The sequence below is a fragment of the Mustela lutreola genome, chromosome 1 (genome assembly GCF_030435805.1).
Source record: "Mustela lutreola isolate mMusLut2 chromosome 1, mMusLut2.pri, whole genome shotgun sequence".
Lineage (NCBI taxonomy): Eukaryota > Metazoa > Chordata > Mammalia > Carnivora > Mustelidae > Mustela > Mustela lutreola.
The window spans coordinates 262,819,485-262,841,500 of record NC_081290.1 but is presented as its reverse complement, the minus strand read 5'-3'; the positions used below and the strand labels follow the sequence as shown (position 1 = coordinate 262,841,500).

General features: G+C 44.7%; 1 protein-coding gene across 3 annotated transcripts in view; it reads left to right on the top strand.

The window, feature by feature from the left end:
* Positions 1 to 22,016, top strand: part of PAMR1 (peptidase domain containing associated with muscle regeneration 1) — a 150,512-nt gene that overhangs the window by 30,620 nt on the left and 97,876 nt on the right. For 2 of the 3 annotated variants that reach the window (XM_059139837.1, XM_059139826.1), the window contains one exon: positions 4,806 to 4,865. The exons of the other annotated variant lie outside the window; for it this stretch is intronic. The gene's annotated coding sequence lies outside the window, so the exon portion shown is untranslated. The remainder of the gene's footprint in view (positions 1 to 4,805; positions 4,866 to 22,016) is intronic. 3 annotated transcript variants of the gene reach the window in all.

The window sequence follows — 22,016 nt, the reverse complement described above, 5'->3', positions numbered from 1 at the left end:
TTCTGCTGTACCTAAGAGACATAACTCTTCAATCGTGTATGGCGCTATATTTTGGGGTCTCTATGTGCCCAGAGCTGGAAAGGGAGGGCCTTACTGAGATTGCATTAGTGGTAGATCTGGGGCAAAATGCAGGTCTTCTGACATCCATCCCAGCACTCTGGCCCCCACATGCTTCCTGCTCAGCTAGTCGGGTGTCTGATGCTCAGCCATGGGATTAATTAGGGGAGAGCCTGCTGTTTCCAGAACGAGTGTGGCCTGGTGGGCTTTTCCCTCACGTGGCTTGTCTGACCTTTGTTTGTTTAGGATTTTATTTTGTGAAGGGAAAAATCGGGATAGTCCAAGACAAATTAAGAGGAGTTACTAACCCAGAAGAAATGTGTACTCATCACTGCAGGACCAACCCGATCCCCTGTGGATAGAGGGATGCCTGGGGAAACTCACAGTATTTTAGGAATATGACTGGCCAGCAATAACAATGTTAGGGGAAGGCAGAAGTTGGAGTGAATAGTCCAGTCCCGTGTTTGTACTGGGGAGGAAAACAAACTGGAGGCGGTTTCGATGCCCCACCTCAGTGTTCCAAAATAGAGTCCAAGGGACAAGAAAAGAAAGGGGCAGAAGGCCCGATGGAACATAATTGGTTTTTCTCCCGCTCGCCCAAAAGTCATTCTTTTTCACGTCATCCTGTTTTATTTTCCCTGAAGTGTTATTATAATTGAGATTTCTGTCTCCGTTTTTTGGTTCACACTTTTGTCATCCCTCTTCCCCAAAACAAGATATTTCCACAGAAGACTTGCTTAGCATTGATTCTCTCGTGACCTGAACAGACTCTCAAAAGTACTGCTGAACGAATAAAACAAGGAATGAATGAATGAACGAGTTGGAAGTGTGCCGACACAGAAAATGAGCTACCCAAGTCATGAAACTTGCCAAGGTTCTGCCCCTTTGATGACAGTGTAAAGACCATATTTTGTCAATGAAGACAAAGAAGAAAGGCTCCGAGGGTTCCCTGTTAGAGAGGTGCTACCATTCCAGAGCAACACCCCTCCCCACCACTTCCAGAATTTTCATTGTCACATGTTCCTGTGTGGGCCACAAGAGTGCTCCTTGGAGACCCCTAACCATATGGGTGAAAGTGACCAAGGGCCCGGCCTCCTGAAATCTGCTATGACTATGCGGATGCCACACTTCCTGCTCCCAACCAGTGATGGGCATGGTGGGGAGACTGAGTCAGACCTGGTCTTGGGAGACCTAGCATTTCCTCTAATAGATGACTTGGCCTCAAGACTCCCTGACAGCTTTGGAGAATCTTCTGCTATGACTATGCGGATGCCACACTTCCTGCTCCCAACCAGTGATGGGCATGGTGGGGAGACTGAGTCAGACCTGGTCTTGGGAGACCCAGCATTTCCTCTAATAGATGACTTGGCCTCAAGACTCCCTGACAGCTTTGGAGAATCTTCCTTGGACTGTGGGGTGGTCTCAGACACTTCCACCCAACCTTCTCTCCCTCTCCTCTTCACTCAGGACCAGCCCCACATCATATTCTTCTGCCTCCTGCCCTGTTTTCTCTCCCTACCAAATCCTCAGATATTTAATCTCCTATTAGAGTCTGTTTCTCAAAGGACTTGGGCTAACCAGCCCTTAAGGACTGTCCTGGGGCCTGTGTTGGTTGGCAGGAAGGCTTACTGGATAATCCCAAGCACCCTTGAATTTTGAGTCTAATGTGTGCTGTCACAGACCTATCCTCCTGCTTGCCTGTTATACCCAGATCCAGCCTAAATTTGGAAGCCATAATGGGAAAGCAGAGATATAAGGCAAACACTATTTATTAGTTCATACTCTAGATATGGGGTACTGACAGAAGAGTAAACATCAGAAGAGGATTAGGAAGTTGAACAGGAAAAACAAAGACGTACAAAGTGCCTTTGAGGGCAGAGCCTTTCTTGCCATGGGGGAAGTCGGCTTTCATAAATGGTAGCATGTTTATTAAATTTTTGAAGGCAAAAGAAGGGAGAGTTCAAGTGGATAGTAGCAGCCCTTGGATTGGAGGCACTTAAACATAGAGCTTCATTGGCTTTGTGTAATTATAGAAGCAGGAGGTAATTGGACAGCACTTGTCAAAAATGAAATTTCATAGCATCCTGGGAGGAAGACAATGGACGTGGACATTTTTTCCGACAAATGGGCTTCCCAGTTCCAATCTCTGCATTCTCTGGAACACTCTCAGCCCGGCAAGACACAGAATTTTTCTGTCTCTTATCAAATTTTATCAATTTATAATATAACGAAAGAAAATGTATTGGCTATCTACTGCCATGTAACAAGCAACCCCAAAATATAGTGACTTAAAAGCCACAGTTTTTATCTTCTAGTTACTGTTGGTCAGGAATCCGGTGCCACTTAATTGATCCTCTGGCTCAAGGTCTGTCAGTGACCATCATCAAGGGATCATCTGGGCTGCTGCCATTTCAAAACTCGGCTGGGAAAGGGTGTTTCCACATGGTGGTTGGCGATCTTCAGGGTTTTTTGTGGGCTGCTGCACTGAGGGCCTCCTTTTCACAGTGATTATGGGCTGAAGGTTGCCCTGAGTTCCTTGCCAGGTGAGGCTTCCCTGGGGAAGCTCACAAGGCGTGGCTCTGGGGTTCACCAGAGAGAACAGGTGCAAGGGCTAGAGAGGATAAGGGTAGGGGAGAGGTAAGAGCCTTCGTGACTGCATGTTCAAGGTAACATCCATCTTTTTGGTCATGTTCTATTTTTTAGAAGCAAGTTATGAGGCGCAGCCCACACTCAAGGTGAGGGGATTCCACCAGGTTGTGAATACGAGGAAGAAGGGATTACCAGGAGCCACCTCACAGGCTGCCTACCACCCAAACACAGCTGATGCCTAAATAAAAATGAACTTGGCTCGGGATGTCTGGCTGGCTCAGTCAGTGGAGCGTGAGACTCTTGATCTTGGGGCTGTGGGTTTGAGCCCCACACTGGGCATAGAGATTACTGGAGAATAAAACCTATAAAAAAATTGGGGAAAAAAAAAACCCAATCTTGGCTTGAGAGACTAATGGGAGAAGGACATGGAAGGGTGAGAAGCTACAGGGACCCTTCCAAGGGTATCATCCTTTATAGGGCTTGATGGGCTTGATTTGCTAGAGGACCAGTGACTGGCTGGCATTCAAATTGTGCTAGATAAACTTCTCCACCCAATTCCTAATAATAGCCGAATCTTATAAATGTGCCATGGGTCCCAAAGCAGTCTGTTGCAAACAGAAAGTGTCCTCACGTTTTATGCTGTGTCACAGGAGTTCGCGGGCGTTGTGTGTTCTAGGCCATAATATATGTGTTTGTTTGAATATAAAAATACAAAAACTACTCACCATGGAGCAAAACTGATTTTGCAAGGTGAGGCCTCATGTGGATTTCATTTGAAGGGCCTGACAAAGATTTGGTGGCATCCCTTCTCTTTCGATGAGTCACCTCTGCTGAGTCGTTGTTGCCTGTTTCCTCCGTCACAAGGAGAAGCTAACTATACTATCATCTGCTAATAGGAAAACATGGAGAGATTTTGCAACATGTTTTTATTCTCTGTTATTTTAGGCACCCAGCCTCCCTGTTCACTAGTTCTGTGTGGTCCGCACACGAGCCACGTTAAACACCCCTGGAGTATAGCCGCTCTCTCTGGCCTCCGGTTCTGTGACTATCTAATGCTCTCAGCCTGGGATGTCTCTTCATGCTTTGTAGCCCTGTGTGTGATTTTGCCTTCCCTTTTATATACCACTTGGGGGGTCAGGGGAGGTCTCGAAGGGACAGTGACCATCATCTGAGTTAAGGGCTGCACCTGCCCTGTGTTCCCAGAGTCACCCTCATTTCAGTGTTCAGATAAGTAAATCTACAGTGACTATCTAATGTAATTCAACACTTCTTCCTCTCCAGGTGAGGTGCTTATGGACAAAGACTGACTTTTCTGCTTTATACACCAGCTGTGGGTATGAGGTTTCCACCATTTGGCATATAGTTATAGTATATGTTCAAAAATTACCTCTTGGCTAAATCAGTGGCTCTCAAGACATTTTGGTCTTAAGACCTCTTTGGGGCGTTAACATTTACTGAGATTTCTGAAGAGCTTTTGTTTGTATGGGTTTTTATCCACCTACCTTTACTGTATTGGAAATTATAACTGAATAATAAAGATAGTCGTCAAAAACACAGAAAGTCTGAGACACTTTCACAGTCAAGAGGAGCCTACGGAGATTTGACGAAAAGTGATACGGTATCTTGGATAGGATTCTGGAATTTTTAAAAAAAAAAGGATATTAGGGGAAGTATTAGGGAAAACTAAGGAAATCTGGATCCATACTTTAGTGTAGACTTTAGTTAATAATATATCAATATTAGGTCATGAACTGTAACCAGTATACCATACGGTGGGGATATATGTCACTCTCTACAGTGTCTTAGCAATTCTTCATAAATCTAAAGCTATTCTAAAGTCAGAAGTTTATATAATAAAGGAAAAAAGAAAGGATATTGATATGTAAGTGAGAAAATCGTATTAGAGATCACAAGGTGATATCCTTGCCTAAGCTATATTTGATTTAAAGAAAACTGGAATTCTCAAACTAAGTTTTGTATTGTAAAATACACATAACATAAAATTTACCATCTCAGCCATTTTGAAGGGTACAGTTCCGTAGTATTAAATACATTCACAATGTTGTGCAAGCATCCCCACCAATCATCTCCAGAATTCTTTCCATCTTGTAAAACCCTGTACCCACTAAACAGTAACTCCCCTTTTCCTCCTCCTTCAGGCCCTGGCGACCACCATTCTACTTTCTGTCTCTATGGTTTGACTACCCTAAAGACATCGTGTTAAGTATCAGTCTTTTTGTGCCTGGCTTATTTCACTTACTATCATGTCCTCCAAGTTCATCCTGGTTGCAGCCTGTGTTAGAATTTTCTTCCTTTTGAAGGCTGAATAATACTCCATTGTACATATTTACCACATTTGGCCTCTCCATTCATCTGGATGTTTGGGATTGCTTCCATACGATGGCTACAGTGCATGGTGTTGGTATGAACAGAGGTGTACAAACAACTCTTTGAGGCTCTAGTTTCCATTCTCTTGAGGTAAATACCCAGCAGTGGAATTGCCGTATCATATAGTAATTATATTTTTAATTTTGGGAGGATCTGCCATATTATTTTCCACAGTGGCTGCACCATTTCCCGTTCCCACCAGGAGTGCCCGAGGGTTCCAGTTACTCCTCATGAGCGCCAACGCTTATTGTTTTCTGGGGTTTTCCCCCCCCTTCATTGTAGCAATCCTTTTTTTTTTTTAATTAATTTTTTTTTAAAGATTTTATTTATTTATTTGACAGACAGAGATCACAAGTAGGCAGAGAGGCAGGCAGAAAGAGAGAGAGGAGGAAGCAGGCTCTCCGCGGAGTGGACAGCCCGATGCGGGGCTCGATCCCAGGACCCTGGGATCATGACCTGAGCCGAAGGCAGAGGCTTTAACCCACTGAGCCACCCAGGTGCCCCATTCATTGTAGCAATCCTAATGGTAGTGTCTCACTGCAGTTTGTTTTTCTCTTTCCTAATGATGGGTGATGTTGGGCATCTCTTCAAACACTTGTTGGCCATCTGGACATCTTTCTCAGAGAAATGTCCATTCAAGTCCTTTGCCCATTTTTGATTCGGGTTGCTCTTGTTTTCGTCATAGAGTTTTAGGAGTTGTCTATATATTCTGTATTTGCAAATATTTTCTTCCCTTCCATCGGTTGCCTTTTTACTCTGTTGACAGTGTCTTTTGAGGCATAAAATTTAAAAATTTAAAGTCTTAGTCTGCTGCGTAGTAACACCATGTGCCTGCAATTGTAGAACACACCAGTGATAAAATACTTCTCACTGGAAGTGTTTTAAGCCCTTGTAAGCCCGTGGATTCTTGTACTTCCCCTCTAGCCCACTAAATCCCCAAGGAGTGGCTCAGGATTCTGAATGTCTAGGGAGGTACCCAGATGCTATGGACTGAATTAGGCTCCCCCTACATTCATATGTTGAAGCTGTAACCCCCAGTGTGATGGGATCTAGAGATGGAGCCTTTGGGAGATGTTTGGGTTTAGTTGAGGTTATGAGGGTGAAGCCCTCATGATGGGATTTGTGCCCTTTAAAGAAGGGACACCAGAGAGCTTGCCAGCTATAAGCCAAGAGAAGACATCTCCAAACGAAATGTGCCTTGGGGGCGCCTGGGTGGCTAAGTAGGTTAAAGCCTCTGCCTTGGACTCAGGTCATGATCCCAGGGTCCTGGGATTGAGCCCCGCATTGGGTTCTCTGCTCAGCAGGGAACCTGCTTCCTCCTCTCTCTCTGCCTGCCTCTCCTCCTACTTGTGATCTTTGTCTGTCAAATACATGAATAAAATCTTAAAAAAAAAAAAAAAGGAAATGTCCCTTGACAGCACCTCGATCTGAGACTTCCCACTATCCAGAATTGTGAGAGATAAATGTGCACTGTTTAAGCCCTCCAGTTTGTGGCATTTTGTTATAGCACCTTAAGGTGATGAAGAGGTTCATCTAGGTTTGAGAACTCTTGATCTCAGCCAGGAATAACCATTAATTAGAGTTCTTCTGCTATTTTGGTTGGGAAGGACTTTTCCTTATGGAGGCATATACTCTATCTAATTCACCAGTGATGTTTATCAAGGATGGCAGACTGCAGGAGAGGGGTGGGGGGCAATTATTTACCACAAATGCCAGTATTTGCTATTCCTATGTTTCTTTACAGGTTTTGGTGTTGCTGTTTTTAAATTTTTTTAATTTAAAATTTTAAAATTTTTAATTTAAAATTTAATTTAAAATAAATTAAATAAATAATAAATAAAACAAATTAAAATTTAAAAAATTCATTTAAAATTTTAAAAATTTAAAAAATTTTTAAAAATATTTCTAAAGATTTCATTTATTTCTCAGAGAAAGAGACAGAGAGCACAAGCGGAGGTGGGGGAGGCAGGCAGAGGGAGAAGCAGTCTCTATGCTGAGCAAGGAGCCCGATGCCAGACTTGATCCTAGGACCCTGGGATCATGGAGAAAGAGACTCTTAAGAACGGGATCCACATGCAGCACAGAGCCCATCGCGGGGCTCAATCTCATGACCCTGAGCTCTTGATGATCTGAAATCAGAAGTGGGACACTCAACCGACTGGGCCACCCGGGCACCTCTATTTCTTTACAGTTTTAACAGCCGTGTCCTTATTTCCTCGAGTCCCTTTTTCCTTCTTGGCATTGCCATACTGATAACAATGTTAGCAAATCCTCAGAAAACTTTACACCCTTCCCCTTGACTCACTCATGCTCCTTGGATTTCAAAAACAGATGCTGAGGAGCCAAGAGTCACTGTCTACATTTACCCACTAGGCTTTCCCTTTTGACTTGTTTTGTTTTTTTCCATTTCTATTCAGAGTTCTCAAACAAGCCTTGGGAGTGATTCATTAGTCATATGTTCTAACTTTCAAGCGAAAGAATCTTTGGCATTAGCAATAGAAGATAATTAAAATGTAATGTTTTTACTTTCCTTATCTTTGTCATTCATCCAGCTGTTATTTTTGAGCACCTTCTAGGGGTCAGTCCCTGTGGTGTTGGGCCTTTGAGAGACAAAGATAAATGGAAGATAAAATCTCTGCCCTTGGGAAGCTCCAAGTCAAACATGAGGGTTGGACTTCATATCACGTCATTATAATGTGTTAAGTGCTATACTGGGAGGTGTGAAGGGAGCACAAAAGAGAGCCCATTGCTGTCTGGAGGGGATGACTGAGGGTTTATGGATGCTCATCATACTCCTTTCCTCTGTGGATTCATGAATTCATTCAACAAACATGGAGCCCCTCTCATGTACCAAGCTCTGAACCAGGCATTTGGGATACATCAGTGAACAAGAGAAAAATTCCTGCTGTGGCAGAGCTTGTATTGGAAGGGGGGGACCTAATACACTGAGGCCTCATCTAAGGACCAGCACATCGGATTTATGTGTGGGTGACATGGTATGAGAGACTGTGGTTTGGATTTGTGGCTGGGGTCACTTGCTCTTCCTTCCCTCCCACAGTCTTCAGGGGAGACAAAGGTGGCCTCATCTTGCCCAGTCTCAGGACTGATCTTAAGAAGGGAGGCCCTGGGCCCTGACTTAGACGTGCTGACCTCAGGGAAGGAGGAGGGGTCGGGCTAGCCTGAAAGAGAGAGCCTTTCCTAATCTTTTTATTTTTTTTTTTAAGATTTTATTTATTTATTTGACAGACAGAGATCACAGGTAGGCAGAGAGGCAGGCAGAGAGAGAGGAGGAAGCAGGCTCCCTGCTGAGCAGAGAGCCCGACAGGGGGCTCGATCCCAGGACCCCGGGACCATGACCCAGAGGCTTTAACCCACTCAGCCATCCAGGCGCCCCGTGCCTTTCCTAATCTTGACATTTGGGTGACCTACACCTTCACACTAGAAGAGTGTACAAGTTGGCGGTGGTGCTGGTGATGGGGTAAGGGAAGGAAAGAAGGACATAAGTGGCTTTCAGGAACCTAGAAGGAGGCAAGGATAGGAGAAGGGAGCCTCCTTTACTTCAGATGTGGAAAACGTGCAGAGCTAAGAAATTCAAAGATGAGGAATTGCTCACCAGGCAGGTAAGGGAAGAGGGGGTTTTAGTTCAAGCAGTAGAAGATGCTGAAGCATAGGCTTTGCCAGTAAAATCCCTGTAATATTGTTTTTTAACCCCCATTATTTAGATGAGGCAATTGCATTGGACCCTTTTCATCTTGTCCAGAACGTACCTCACTTCTCTTGCTTTCTGCTGATGGGGAGCAAGAAGTTTTCCTCTGCCCTCTTAGGTTCTTCTTCTGCAGGTCTGCGAGTTAAACTGACAGAGAAAGATTAACAGAAGAAAAAATGTTATTCCCATGTGGAAGTCAACAGAAGAAGTAGCTAGCTCATTAAATGGTTAAAGTTAGAGGATTAACACCTAACTTAGTAAGGGAAAGGGTAGTGGGGAGAAGAGTTCTTCAATGGGAAGAACAAATAGATTTCTTTAGAAAAGACAAATACGTTTTTAGGAGAATGAGCAGGAGATAGGAAAGTTTGCGATAATGTTTGTTTATGCAGGTTCAAGTGGTCTTTGTTTTCTTCATGGCCATGACGCTCCCCTGAGAGGGAACTCAGGGCAACCTCATTTCCCAGAAGTTGCTGCTTTTAGTCAGATAAGGGAAATCCTGACAAGGCTTCTTTCTGCCTCTTTTGATTCTCAATTGCTTTCAGCTTAAAATAATGCTCATGTCAAATAGCCTATTTTAAGGTGGCATATTGGAATCCCCTTCACCACCTCAGAACTTCTCTGAAACAGCTGCTTGGGAAGCCTGCTGGAACCCATCTGGCACTCACACATGCATGACCTGTGAGAGGATGGTAGAGAGATGGACAGTGAAGCCTGTTGAGAACCATCCCCTCTTTTGTCCTTTAGGCTTTCAACATGGCTCTGAGAAGGTATGAGGGGACACAGCTGACCAGAATGGTGACTAACTCTAGAATATTCCAGGTGATGGGTGTCCCTCTTTTCTTGCTGTACTTCTTCCAGTTTCCAATCCTTTTCCTTGGTTATTTTCCAGAATACCTGCATGCTTGAATAGTAAGCCCTTGCCCATGCTCTCCTTTGCGGCAAAACCCAATCTAAGACAGAAATTGCAGTTCAAAACTGGGTAAGGATGGGGCGCCTGGGTGGCTCAGTGGGTCATGATCTCAGGGTGCTGGGATCGAGTCCTGTGTCCGGCTCTCTGCTCAGTGGGGAGCCTGCTTCCCTCTGTCTCTCTCTGCCTGCCTCTCCATCTACTTGTGATTTCTCTCTGTCAAGTAAATAAATAAATAAAATCTTAAAAAAACAAAACAAAACAAAACAAAACTGGGTAAGGATAGTGCCAAGATACCACAGATAATAGATGGTAGAAAAGGAATCCAAATCTGGGTTTCACTCAAAAACGGTCCTTTATTCTTCCCGCTATGATACCTTTCTTCTCTGCATGTTTTTAGTTGCTAAACCATACTCACATTCACTGTTTTGAGTATTCTAGGCCAACAGCTAAAATAAACTAAGAGTGGAAAAGAGTAAGACATTTTGTAAAGTTTGAAAACATGAGAGTTACATCTGGTTTCTCTGGAATTTTTGAGAGTCATCGCCATCAACAGTTAAATTCAGAAAGTTTGTCAAAATACTGGTTTTGGAATGGTTTCCTAGAGTTATTTGATTTGGGATCCATTTCATGTGGTTTTCATAATATATAAGTGGTTTTTTAAGACAGGACAGGGCTGTTTGGTTTCAGACTTGTTTTTTAAAACCAGACCACTTAGGCAAAATATTTTTGTAACATTTTTATACTATCTAAAAATTAAAGTGTTTTTAATCCAAACAACTTAAAACTCTTTAGAAACCTATCTGTCTCAGTACTAAGACTTCTGGGTAAGTTTCACACTATTTAACTTCAAAACATTTAGTCAAAATAGCTTGGATCTGGGACAGATTTCAAAGCTGGATACTTTCAAATGGCTGGTCTAGATAACACGCAACGATATATGGACCGTTTTATTGTCTCAAAACATTGGTTTCCCATCATATAAATAAAGCCTAAGCAATAGCTTCACATTGTTGCAAAATAAGCTACATTTTGAAAAATTAAAACATCTGTGCAATGTGCAAATGGGCTGAAATGTTTTCTTTATCAATAATACGGAAACTATTTTGCAAAACTTTCAACGCAGCCTCCTCTTTCCCTCCCATAGGATTGTGACTCCGTTGGGTTGTGCATCACTGGATAGAGCCAGGACCATGTGGCCTTGCCTTTTGTTTACTCTTTTACTGGTATTATAAATTGCAGTTTTTCAGAGCAATGCTGTGAGGTCCATATGATCATTATCCCTTTCTCAAAAAGGGCACCCAGGATCAAAAAAGGTTTTTTGTGTTCTTTAAAGTCGTAAGTTCCTCAAGGACAGGTTTTAGACCTCCTCTGTTTGGTTGTGTTTCTCAGACTCTTAGCCATGCTACTTCCTGTCTTGTGCCTATTTTCCCTCACTTGGACTCACTGAACCTCTTGCTCTGGTCTTTGTACTCCTCTTCTTTCCTTCTAGTATGTTTCAGTAGATCTCAACCAAAGAACTGCTGCGTACCTGCGTTAAGTGGCCACGTAGGTTCCGGGGTAATTTGCCATCGACCATAAATGTGGTTATGAGCAAATAATGATTTAAGTTGAGACATGAGAGTGGGTTCAGGACCATCTGTAAAGTAATGTCATTCTTACACATTCCTATTCATCTCTGACTCTTGAGCAGGGACAAGGGAGAAAAGGCGCAGTCAGAGCATATGACATTCCCTAATCCAGATAAAAATAACACCTTTAGCCATCCTTCAGGTTGAGAAAGGCCCTGGGCCAGGAATTGAACATTCTCTTTACATGTGGTTACTCCAAGCTCAGGCTGGAGCCAAGGGGGGAAGGAACGCAAGGGCACTTTGCTACCAGAGGGACAGAATTTGAAAGGGTGAGGGTTGGGAGTAAAGGGAAGAAGAAATGACATTCTGCATAGTAACAGAAAGGACTCATAAATAGGGAATTGTAGGGAAAAATAAAACATTTCTCCTTTTCCTTATAGGATGACTATACTGTCTCTCAAGTTGATGTTTGTCTTTGGAAAACTCAGTGGATGTGTTTGATTTCAGTGGTTCAGAGTTGGACAATAAGGAGAAATTTGAAGTATCTCTCTATTCTGGAATATTTTTGTGGGCCGTAATTAAAATAATTTGTCATGGACAGATATATCCTTACTGCTGGTTAGGACTCATCTACCAGAATTAAATCATTTTGCCTCTGACTTGGTATAAACCTGTTAAGTGAAGAATTAAGACAATTGTGCAAATAATGTAGTCTTTGTGAAAATTAGTAACGGGAGATCTCACTCAGTGGAGTTGGGAGGCCCGCAGGATACTTGCCCATGCCCTACCATTCCTTATGGACTATAGACCCAGCAGGAAGTTAGGGACTTTGCCCTGGGTATTACTTTACTACCCAGCACTTCTTTCCAGGAAGAAAGTCTCTCCTCTTCCCCTGGCAACAGCCCAACCAATGAGAGACAGTCACAACTCAGCCAATGAGAAGCCACTATACTTCCAATTCCCAGTTTACTCCAAAGGATTATTTTGTTCACAACAGCCCCTCCACCTCCCTCTTTCCTCTATAAATAAAGAACTTTCTGAGCTTTGTTCTGCAGAAGTGCCCATAACTTGTCTGGGACTGCAATTTTTGTTATCCTGAACAAACCCATCTTTTTTTTTTTTTTTTTTTAAAGATTTTATTTGGGGCGCCTGGGTGGCTCAGTGGGTTAAGCCGCTGCCTTCGGCTCAGGTCATGATCTCGGGGTCCTGGGATCGAGTCCCGCATCGGGCTCTCTCTGCTCAGCAGGGAGCCTGCTTCCTCCTCTCTCTCTCTGCCTCTCTGCCCACTTGTGATTTCTCTCTGTCAAATAAATAAATAAAATCTTTAAAAAAAAAATAAAGATTTTATTTATTTATTTGACAGAGAGATCACAAGGAGGCAGAGAGGCAGGCAGAGAGAGAGGGAGGAAGAAGACTCCCCACCGAGCAGAAAGCCCGATACGGGGCTCAATCCCCGGACCCCGAGACCATGACCTGAGCTGAAGGCAGAGCTTTAACCCATTGAGCCACCCAGGCACCCCATGAACAAACCCATTTTTTGCTGATAAAATAACCTATGATAAATTTAAAACATTGATTCACGAACCAGACTGCCTCTGTATAAATCTCAGGTCCGAGCCTTCCTGGCTGCAAGATCCTGGGCAGGTGAGTTCCCTAACATTCCCATGTTTCCATTTCCCCAGCTACACACCCAGAACAATGATAACCCACTCCTAGGCTCTTGAGGGGAATATCTGATTTTCATCAGCTCAGGAACAGTATTTGGCCTCTAATAGGCTCATTATAAGCACCACATGAATGTTATCATAATTAAATATCTCAGAGACACTTCCCTTAACCGCACATAGGCCATCCATGCTCTTGCATTTCTGTGACCCCTTTCCTGGCAAAACTATTGGAGTATTATTTATCTTCTCTGCCTCTGAGGCTTTTCCTCCCATTTTCTCCTGAACCAGTGTTTCTCACACTTGATTTTTTTTTCATTATTGTTCCTCCCCCCTGCCCCCCACCAGTGAGTCTTTTTGGACCTGTTTTAAACTGCCTCCTCTCACCCATGACCTACACCACAGACATTCTGTGAGGTTGTTTATGTACTATGTGTTTATCTGTGCTCTGGACATAACAAGAACAAGGCTTTTTCCATCTCCCAAGAATCGATTTTCCCTCTCTGGGGAATGATATCACCCCACTGAAAATGCTTGTCTTTAATCTGCCCCATTCCTTCCTTTGCCTCCGCTACAAAACAATGCATGTTCAAGGTCAGATTGCTGACTTCCATGTTGCAGAATCCATGGTCTGCCCTCAGTTTCCATCTTAATTGACCGGTCGCTGGCATCTGTCCAGCTGATCCCTCGCTCCCCCTTGATATAGTTTCTTAAGTGGGCTTCTGAAGCATCCCGTTCTCTTGGTTTTTCTCCTCTTTCCTGGTTGTTCTTTCTCAGTTCCTTGTGATTCCTCTCTTCTTATCTTTCTCTGGATAGGGGATAGAGGGCTGCAGGGCTCAGTCCTTGATAGTCTTCTCTGAACTCACTCCCTTGGTGATATCATCTGATATTCTGGCTTTACGTTAGCTTTAAGTTAATCTCTGTACCGATGACTCCCCACTTTATGTCCCAACCAAAAGTCTCTTGCAGACTCCAGGCGAGGATAGTAACTGCTTACTTGTTTTTTTTCCACTTTGGTATTTAATGATCCTCCTCCATGAACATGTTCAAGATTGAACTTTTGGATTCTTCCCCCAGACTGCTTTATCCAAGGTCTTTCCCCTTCTCTATTTTTCTTACACACCCTAATCCTTTAGGAAATTCTGATAACAAAATAAATCCAGAATGCTCCTCAGTATTTACCCAAATGGATTTTTAAAATCTTGTGTTCATATTACAAATGAGCATGTGGATGCTTACAGCTGCTTTACTCATAATGGCCAAAATGTGGAAGCAACCGAGATGTCCTTCAGTCAGTGAATGGATACATAAACTGCGGTACATCAGACAATGGAACATTATTCAGCATTAAAAATAAATGAGCTATCAAATCACGAAAAGACGTGGAGGAAACATAACGGGTATTACGGAGTGAGAGAAGCCAACCTCGAAAGGCTACTTACTGTATGATTCCAACTCTACATCATCCTGCAAATTTGAAACTCTGGAGACAATAAAAAGATCACTGATTGCCAGGGGTCTGGGTAAAAGGAGGGATGGATAGGCAGAGCACAGAAGGTTTTTACAGCAGTGAAACTATGGTGCCTGACGCTACAGTTGTGGATATGTGTCGTTATTTATTTGTGAAAAATGTACACCACAGAATGTACAAGACCAAGAATGGACCCCCTAATGCAGACTCTGGGCTTTGAGTGATGGCGATGGGTAAGCGCAGGCCTATTGGTTATAACAAGCATACCCGTGGGGTGCAGGATGTTGACAGGGAAGTGGGTTGTACGTGTGTGGGGGCAGAGGTTTGATGGACACTCTCTGTACTTTCCACTCAGTTTTGCTGTGAACCTAAAACTGCTCCAAAAAATAAAGGATGTCTGAAAAAAAAATCCAGAATCTGCTCCCAGCTTAGTGGGACCTAGCATTGACCATGATTGCCTTCTAACTGGGCTTTACACTGTGGCTTGTCTCTCTGTAGTCTGTGCCCCTCCCAGGCCCCCCTTTAAAGAAAACCCAAAATCCTGATCATGGCCTTTTAGGCACTTCTTTCTGACCCTTGTCCTTCCTTTTTTCCCCTTGTTCACTCTGCTCCAGCCACACTGGCCTTGTTATTTCTCTAACACACCAGGCGCGCTCCTGCCTCAGGGCCTTTGCGGTGGCTGTACCCTGTGCCTGGAACACTCTTCTGCAGATCCTCATGACTCTCTCACCTCCTGCAAGCCTTTGCTTAAATGCCACCTTCTCACTGAGGCCTTCTTGTCCACCAGTTTAAAACTCTAGCTCTCCCAGGGACGCCTGGGTGGCTCAGTGAGTTAAAGCCTCTGCCTTTGGTTCAGGTCATGATCCCAGGGTCCTGGGATCGAGCCCCACATTGGGCTCCTGCTCGGCAGGAAGCCTGCTCCCCCCCACTCTCTGTCTGCCTCTCTGCCTACTTGTGATCTCTGTCAAATATATAAGTAAAATCTTAAAAAAATAAATAAATAAAAACTCTAGCTCTCCTGCCCTGCACTCTGAATTCCTTTACCTGCTCCATTTGCTCTGTTTTTCACAGCACACTTTTTTTTTTTCCCAGTGGGAGGGAGGATAGAGAGAGAGGAAGAGGGAATCCCAAGCAGGCTCCATGCTCAGTGCAGAGCCCAATGTGGCACCTGATCCCACGACCCCGAGATCATGACCTGAGCCAAAATCAAGAGTCGTACAGTCATTTTAACTGACTGAGCCACCCAGGCACCCCAACACATCATTTTTATTTTACTAAATTATTAAGGGGTGTGTGTGTGTGTTTTCTTTGTCTTCCTTGACCAAATAAAAAATCCACAAGGACAGTGATTTCCATCTTTTCGTTCACTGATGTATTCCAAGTACCTAGAACAATGCTTGGCACATATTAGGTGCTCAATAAGAAATTGTTAGATAAGCAGGAGTCTCCCTACCACCCCTGACTCTAGTCTCCTCTGCAACATACCTTTCCAGGGGTGTTCTATGTACATACAAGTGTATGAGATGAAAACAACCCAATTCTTGGATTTTGCTCTGCTGTAATTCTGTTGCTTACAACCTTTACTAAAAGTCTTCTACACAATGTTAGGACTACTTGGAGGGGCTGAGGAATGGGGTCTTCAGTGTGTGATAAGTGGGACAGAGCGGAGAAGAGAATCAAAAGAGATGAATCATGGACTGGAAAGAAATAAATCAACAAAAACAAAATCATGGTAAGGGCCAGAAGACACATAGAGCCCCAAAGAATTCCTGGTATGCATGTGGGCTGCTTGTTTATTTTTTTATTTTATTTTATTTTATTTTAAGATTTTATTTATTTATCAGAGAGAGAGGGGGAGAGAGTGAGCACAGGCAGACAGAATGGCAAGCAGAGGCAGAGGGAGAAGCAGGCTCCCTGCTGAGCAAGGAGCCTGATGTGGGACTCGATCCCAGGACGCTGGGATCATGACCTGAGCCAAAGGCAGCTGCTTAACTAACTGAGCCATCCAGGCGTCCCTGCCTGTTTATTTATTATTCTTTTTGAACAATAAATGAGAGAGCCACCTTCTACCAAGACGGGGAGGCTTGGCGGTATCCACACAGCAGAGGTCTTTGGTGAGGATTGAAGGATTGTCCCGATTCTTCATGTCCTGCTGCCCAGGTCCGTCTCGCTAGGGGCAGGCTCTCAAAGAACTGGTCTGCAGTTGCTGGTTTCTTTTTTCTGTGGCTTTTATGAAATGGGGTCTGTTCTGCTGTCTGGGGCCAAAGGAGTGGGTGGGGGACGATGGGAGATTGTGAGATCAGCTAAAATTCCGCAGGATTCCGTCCTGCTGGTCCAGAGACAGGCTCTGCCCTCCCCCGCTCTGCTCGTGGATGCTGTGGTTGAAAACCTGGGGATGCAGACTCCTAAGCAGGGCTGGCCTCCTCAGTGGATTTTGCAGCACCGCAAGCCTGTTTCCTTCTGACCCCAGTGCCTGGGATTGCTGGTCTGGAACATGTATTAGTGGTGTCACGTCTGGGGAGCACAAGGCGGTGACATGGAAACACTGCCTGCCATGGCAACAGCTGGAATAATAAACAACATCTTTCCCCCGCGAGGACAATCATGGAGCCGGGCCTTGTGGCAACATCAGGAAGGGAAATAAGTAATATCCAAGGTAGAGCTCGTGTTTCGCCCGAATTTTAGCGCCCCGGTCCAAGAGATTCGCTGAGTGCCTTACTGGGCAAATGGAGGCAATTATATGTCATTCAAAACCTCGTACGCCTTTCTAGAAACTGTTTTAAACAAGAGTGACTCAGAATGTTGGAATTGGAAAGACAAAGTTTCCCCTCCTCTGTATCATCCCTCCACTCTTGGGGTAACCTCTACTCTGTGTCGCTAACAGGTGGGGCTTTGGGGTGGGATTCTTGCTGAGCAGGTAGGGCTTGGTGAGCTGCAGCCAGTAGGTGGTAGGATCCCCCCGCCCCCATGTCTTACTTCAGGTGGACTCTAATGAGATCCCTTCTCAATCCCTTGAAGGCCTCTCAGATGACCTTCGAGCTCTCGGGCTGCCGGCAGGTGTTAAAAAGTCCAGGCCGGTAGAAATGAAAACTTGACTCTCCTCTCATTTGGTTTCTGTCCCCACCACGCTTGCCATGACACCTGACCCCAGCGTGGTGCTGACCTGATGGGGACGGAGGGATGGCGCTGATGTGATCTGTTCTTTCACACTTCTTACATCCTGCTGCGCTCTGTGGCTTCGGGCACCCCCAGCGTGGGGAGGAGGGAATTAGAGAGGCACCATCTTATTTGACGGGCACTGTTGTAGTCTGTTGGGCAAATGCCCAAATGCTAGGTCTCCGGAGACCCCGTGACCCTCACTCCTTAGGGAATCCAACCTCCTTCATACCATTTGATGAGTTTATGGCTCCCCAGACTTGGGCCCTACCCCTGGGGTGTGCTGCCTACGTGCTTCCTCGCCCCATTCCCTTCCAGAGGGTTCTTTTGGCGCAGTGCTGCCCCCAGATTTGGGTAAAAAGGATACCAGCCTCGCACCCCACCCTTTTGTATCCTACCCTCAGTCTGAAGGGAGGAGAAATGGGACTGTCCTCTACTCCTGTGAATTCCCTCCAAGAGATTTTCTTTCTGGCATCTCAGCCTCTTCCTGTATGACCTGGAGGTGGGTGAGTGGGAGTGAAAGGGAAGATCTCTTTGGCTACCTCATGATAAGACCTGAGTGGATGTGTCTAGAACTTCTCTTTCAAACATGTGGGGACTTTTCCTTTAGTTATTTTCAGATTTAGGCCTTAGTGGAATCCAAAGACAATCGGAAAGTCCCAGCTGGTAATCTGTTACAAATACACATCTCCTCATTTATTGTCCTAAACTGGGCTTTTTCCTTAGCATGACAGCTTATATGTTTCTTCAATACCTACATAACATTACATTTATTATGTGGGACCTTGCCATAATTTGTGTAACCATTCTTCTATAGATGGTTATTTAGGTGGGTTTTTGGTATCATAAGTGATGTTGAAATGAATAATCCTTTGGCATATATCCTTGTGTCCTTAAGTAAGTATTCCTGGAAGTGTGATTGCTGATCCAGAAGGCCCACACATTTTACATTTTAACGGGAAGCCCATTCTGTATTTTACTTTTTTTTTTTTTAAAAGATTTTATTTATTTATTTATTTATTTATTTATTTTTTTTTTTAAAGATTTTATTTATTTATTTGACAGAGAGAGGTCACAAGTAGGCAGAGAGGCAGGCAGAGAGAGAGAGAGGAGGAAGCAGGCTCCCCGCCGAGCAGAGAGCCCGACGCGGGGCTCGATCCCAGGACCGGGAGATCACGACCTGAGCCGAAAGCAGTGGCCCAACCCACCGAGCCACCCAGGTGCCCCAAAGATTTTATTTATTTATTTGACAGACAGATCATAAGTAGGCAGAGAGGCAGGCAGAGTGAAAGGCGGAAGCAGGCTCCCTGGTGAGAAGAAAGCCCAATGCAGGGCTCAACCCCAGGACCCTGGGATCATGACCTGAACTGAAGACAGAGGCTTTAACCCACTGAGCCACCAAGGTGCCCCCCATTCTGTATTTTAATAGGTGGGGGCCAATATGGGAGTGCCTTTTCCCCCAAAACCCTTCCCTGCACTGAATATTGCCAGACTCATCTAATCGGTGAAAGATTATATCTCATTGTTACCTTCATTTGCATTTCTCAGATCACTAATGAGGTTCAACATCTTCTCATACATTTTCTAGTCGTTTGTAATTCTGTGACTTATGTTCATTTCCTTTGATAATTTCTTTTTTAAAATTTAGATGAGTATAAAATATGTTGTAAATATTTTCCCCTGTCTGTTATTCTCAAGATGCTTTTATCATAAATAGATTCTTGAGGATAAAGAATCATTCTGTCTCGAATTGACTTAGGTTGGTGTCTGTGGAGAACAGAGTAATGAATTAGTCAAAGGAGTCTAGCTGCTGTAATGGATTATCCCCAAGTTTCTATAGTTTAATTCAGCAAAAAGTTATTTTTTGCTTTTGCACAGTCTGACATGGGGGGTCTCTGGTCCATTCTTTTCCAAGGTGACTCATGGACCCAGGATCCTTCTATCTTGTGGCTCTGCTCTCCTCTGGATTCTCGAAGTCTGTCATTTAGCAGGTAGCTGAGGAAAGAGAGAGCAGAACATTTCATAGGGTGTTTCATATGCCAGGCTTGGGAGTGACCTACATCACGTGTCCCGCTAGTCTCTTGGCCAGAGCATGATCAAATGGCAAGGGACACCAGAAATGAGGTGTAGCTCTGAGCCTGTTGGACTCTCTGCACTAGCAGGTGGAGCAGACAGACATCTCTGCACATATAGGTCTTCAGATCACATTGTGTTATTGAAGGGAGTCTAGTGGCTCTTGGATAGAATGCATAGTATGATCCTTGCCAAAGAATGTTCAAATCGCAGAGGGCTGTTTAAATGCCAAGAATCATGGTTCCTTTGGGTTGAAGTCTTGAATATATCTTTTCCTTGTAGAACAAGATTTAAAGTCTCCTTCAAAGAGACAAGGGCTTCTTCTGAATTCTCTTACAAGAGGAAAAGATGATGTCTCAATTCTAAAACATTTCTGGAGGTTTTCCTGCCCTTCTGAGGCTCAGAGGTTTTGAGTGTGGTGATTTGGGGTGCGGGGGGTGATTGGGTGCAGGCAGCCCCTGTGAGGGTTGGAGCTAGGAGCAATACAGGTTGGTGGGTGGTTGGCTGACAGCCCACGGGCCAGGGTAGAGTTGAAGCAGAGTTCAAATAAACAGGTTTCAGAGTTGGGGAATCACTATGGGAGGTTGTGGGGGTATGACCTTCTGGTCAAGGGTGACCTTAATAACAGATTAGGTGCAGAGGGAGGAGAAAGACAAGGACATAACATATGGGAGCTTGGATTTCTGAACCATGTCCAAAATGGGAGGGAGATGCCAAAAGCCAAGGCTGGTGATGGAATTGCTCCCCAAAAGTGACATGAGAATTTCCAGACAAGTAGAATTTTGTGTTATCCTCAGCAGCCTTGATCTTAGGGTAGCACTTTCACACATTGGCCATCACGATGCTCTTGAAGCCCATGCCTCTTTGTCATTAGGAAGTCGTGCTTCGCCATCTGGATGGTCACCCACCTACAGGAGTTGTCCTGGGGCTGCCATGTGGTGCTGGGGCCCAGGAAGGATTTGGCTAGTGGGAGAAATGATGAATAGATGCTCATAACTAGAATGATGGTGAGGTGAACAGCCTCTGTCTTCCCATTCATGAAATCAAGGTACTGATCTGAATGACCTTGGACATCAGCCAATGTTCATATTCCATTAGATGAGAATGTTGAGGCCAGTGAGAGCCATGATCTGTTATTTTGCCGGGGGAGGGGGTGGGGTGGGTAAGCAATCCTGGGAATAAGCAAAGGAAGACAACAACTTCTCCCCAAATTCCTCAGGCTTCCATGATGTCTCTGACCTGGAGCAAGTTGCTTTTTCTCCCTGGGACTGTTTTCCCATCTGAAAAATGGGTGGAGTCTGTGGAGGGTGATTTTTCTCTTCCCGCTCTGACTTTCTGTGACAAATACAATACTGGAAAACCCGAGTTTGCAGGATAAGAGGGGTTCTGTTGCTGTGCAATCAGGGTGACACTGAGTTCAGGGATAATCGGGTAGTCTTTATGCTGCCATCTGTTGCTCCAAGAACTTTAACATCTCCCTTGTCCCTCCCATGGGAAGATAAGAATGTCCGGGGGGGGGGGCAGCTTCTCTGCCTGGAACCCATCCATATGCCAATCCTAGCACATGTCTGATTTCTCTTTGGTGGCCACTCCCTGTTTGCTTCACCCTCTCAAATAAATCCATGCTGATCCCTTAGCCTTAACATTTGGCTTTGCTCTGTGTCATGGAACCCCCCCCCCCCATTCTTTCTGAAACCACACACTAAGCTCACGGGTATACGTCCTAACTGGCCTGGCACAGGCTCAGAGTCCCAGACGTCCCCTGGGAAGGGACATTGGACAGTTATTGCCACAGCAGAGTACTTTGTTTTGCTGTGTTCGACCAAACTTTGGAGGGTGGCAGATGATGGTCAAATGACTTCGCTCCGAGGGGCTGAGAATTCCCTGAGGTCTCACGAGGAGTGGCATCCCAGTGGCTGGGGTTTACTAGCGGTCCTGGGCCATCTGCGAGAATTCTTCTGCCACAGGTTTTACTAAGATGTGAGGAGTCTGGCAATCGGATAGGCACTGTTAGCAGCCAACAGGGTCTTGGAGCTGGACAAGGGCTGGTGGAGGTCATGGCTGGTGTTCTGGTCCAGGCTTGGGCTATTTTCCCTTCAAGTTCTCCCAATGTTTGCCAATCTAGGATATTCTTTTTAATTTTTTTTTTAATGACTTTATTTGGAAATTGGGCCATTTTAAGATTTTTAAAAATTATTATTTATTTATTTGACAGAGATCACAAGTAGGCAGAGAGGCAGACGGTGGTGGGGGGTGGCGGGTAGGAAACAGGCTCCCTTTTGAGCAGAGAGCCCAATGCAGGACTCGATCCCAGGACCCTGGGATCATGACCTGAGGTGAGGGCAGAGGCTTAACCCACTGAGCCACCCAGTGGCCCTAGGATATTCTTATCATTACCAAAAAAAAAAAAAAAAAGATTCTCTGTTCAGGGCCT